Below are 3,331 nucleotides of genomic sequence, written 5' to 3' on the forward strand. Positions count from 1 at the left end.
CATCATATACCCATTTTTCAAGCTAATTTCACTTGTTTTGTTAGTCTTTATGCACTTTCTTGCTTCTTAAGTAAGTGATTTGGAGTGAAAATGCATAACTTCTCTAAATCAAGCAACCACCATGAAATTAATGATAATCCATGAGGTTTAAGCTAATTTTAATTGAATTTTAATTGATTTATAAGCCTCTTGAATTTAGTGATACTTGGAGTGTTGTTTTGGTTTATTGTAGGTGAAGAAAAGAAAAGAAAAGGAAAAGCGTGGCCTAAGAAGTGTAGCCTAAGGAAAGGAAAGCGTGGCCAAAGCAATAGAAAGCGTGCCGCATGCAAGGGGGAGGCAAACATTGCCCTCCACAAGGGCACACTGCCCTCTAGGAGGGCAACATAAGGAAACCAAACAATGAAGGCAACTCTGCCCTGCCCACTACAAGGGCAGAGCACAAAAATGTGCCTTGGAACCAAGAAGGAGAGAACCTTGCCCTGCCCTCCACAAGGGCAGTATCGGGCTCACCAAGGAAAGAATTCAAAGGAAAAATGTCACCCATGCATGCCACAAGATTCGAACAAGGAACCATGAGGAAGCTAGGACTTAAGGTTGATTGCCGTGCCAAGAAGCCAAGAAAAATGATGAGCGTGTGCTTCTGCCGTGTTTCGAACACGGGACGTGAAAGAGGGAACATTGCCCTGCCCTCTGCGCGGGCAGGGCAGCATCTTGTGTGTGGCGCACCAAGAAGCGATTCTGGCGCACCAATTCTCGTCCCTGGCAGCATCTGGCGCACCATGGCACGTTCCTGGCAGCATCTGGCGCACCATGGCACGTTCCTGGCAGCATCTGGCGCACCAAGCTCGATCCTGGCAGCACCAAAATTTCCTGCCCTGCCCTCTCAGGGCAGCATCCTATGCACCAAGGAAATTTCTGGCGCACCAATTTTTGATTCTGGCGCACCAATTCCTGATTCTGGCAGCACCAAGGCAATTTCTGGCGCACCAACTTTTCCTGCCCTGCCCTTGGCGCGGGCAGGGCAGCGTTCCACGCACCACGCCGCACCAATCGTCCGCACCATGCACCAATTTTCTGCCCTGCCCTCCACAAGGGCAGGGCAGCCTCCTGGGAGTCACAATTTTGGGCCGAAAAATTCAATTAAAAATCCAATTGAATTCATTTCTTCATCAATTCAAAAGCCCATCCAAATCCTAATATCCAAGAATAGAAAGTGTATAAATAGGAGTTAGTTTGATGTAATTAGGAACTTTTACCTTTACTTTTGAATTTTACTTTTACTTTCACCTTTCTTTTGAGCTTTGGCAATTGTTCTTGGGTGACTTTACTGAGAATTCTGAGAATTGGGGAGGAGAATTGATCTCTCTTCTTCCTCATTCTTGCCTGAGCACTTCTAATCTTCTGTTTTCTGAGTTTTGGGTGTGAGAAATTGAGGAAATTCTGTCTCAATTCCCATTCAAATTCTCTTCAATTCTCTTTCTGCATAATTGAATCCATTTACATTTTCTTTATTGCTTTCTCTTCTAATTCTTGTCAATTGCTTTGTTAAATTGGATCTAGGAAGGCAAATAGAGATCTAGGCTCTGCTACCTAGTCTCTTGAGACCTGAGACCCAATTTTACTTTTGGTTCTTCTGTGAACCTTGCTGCATTTTAATTTCCTATTCTGTTTGAATTTCAGTTTACTCCACTTCATCTTCTACTTAATTGATTGCTGCAATTTACTTCTTCTTTGTTTAGATCCTGCAATCCCATTCCTCAATTCCCTTTTATATTCAAGCAATTTACATTCCTTGCCATTTAAGTTACTGCACTTTACATTTCTTGCACTTTAAGTTTCAGTCATTTAGTTTCTTGTTCTTTAAGATTCAGTCCATTTTACTTTCCTGTTCTTTAATTTAATGCAAATTCCCCTCTCCCTTTACATTTACTATCATTTACTTCCTGTTAAACACAAATCACTCAACCAATACTTGATTCGCTTGACTAAACCAACCACTAAACTAAAATTGCTCAATCCTTCAATCCCTGTGGGATCGACCTCACTCATGTGAGTTATTATTACTTGATGTGACCCGGTACACTTGCCGGTTGGATTTGTGTGTTGGAAATTCGTTTTTCCACAAAAACACCATCACTAGGTTAGCGCGTAGTTGGGCACCGTAACCCGACTTCCGGTTCATCCCGCATCGCCAGTTCTGCTTACCAAAAATGGCCCACTTGGAGCTCCCGATTCCGTGGCACGGCTCAACAGAGCAGCCGCGCCGTCCTACCTATTTAAAGTTTGAGAATAGGTCGAGGGTGTTGCGCCCCCGATGCCTCTAATCATTGGCTTTACCCGATAGAACTCGCCCGCGGGCTCTAGCTATCCTGAGGGAAACTTCGGAGGGAACCAGCTACTAGACGGTTCGATTAGTCTTTCGCCCCTATACCCAAGTCAGACGAACGATTTGCACGTCAGTATCACTGCGGGCCTCCACCAGAGTTTCCTCTGGCTTCGCCCCGCTCAGGCATAGTTCACCATCTTTCGGGTCCCGACAGGCATGCTCTCACTCGAACCCTTCACAGAAGATCAGGGTCGGTCGGCGGTGCAACCCCCGGGGGGATCCCGCCAATTAGCTTCCTTGCGCCCCGCGGGTTTATTCACCCGTTGACTCGCACACATGTCAGACTCCTTGGTCCGTGTTTCAAGACGGGCCGAATGGGGAGCCCACAGGCCGACGCCCGGAGCGCGCAGGTGCCGAAGCACGCCAGCGGGCGCGCGCTGCCTTCCACAATCGCAACGTAACGCAACGGCGGCAGGCATCTTTCCGAGAAACCCAATCATCTGAGGGACAGACCGGGATCTAAGACCCCATCCGGACCGCGTGTACCGCACCCGCGAGAACAGAACACGCACGCAGGCCACCGTTGCCGCACAGAGCGCCGAGACGGGTAGGACCACGGGCGTGTCTTGGAACTCCCCCGGAAATCCCACAAGGGGACTCCAAAGAGGAAAGGTTGGGGCAAGGCAGGGATACCACACCGCAGGGTAGGAAACACAGGAGCCGCACAACTGTGGAACGAGCACCGTCGCTCGAGCCGACACATGAAGAGAGTCCGGTGCACCCGTTCATTACGCGAGGCAAGGAGCCAGACAGCACTCAGGACCCACACACCGCTCATCCGCCACTACGGTCCGCAAACCCAGCACGCCCGGACGAACCGCGCCCCGCACGCCAAGGCGCGTGCAGGCAAGCGGAAGCATACGAGAGGGCCGAGCCAACGCCGCTGGGCAGGGTTCAAAGGAAGCGACGAAGGATACTCGAGGGACAGGCCGAAGCGTCACCTGC

The sequence above is a fragment of the Arachis duranensis genome, unplaced genomic scaffold (assembly GCF_000817695.3).
Source record: "Arachis duranensis cultivar V14167 unplaced genomic scaffold, aradu.V14167.gnm2.J7QH unplaced_Scaffold_56061, whole genome shotgun sequence".
NCBI classification, from domain to species: domain Eukaryota; kingdom Viridiplantae; phylum Streptophyta; class Magnoliopsida; order Fabales; family Fabaceae; genus Arachis; species Arachis duranensis.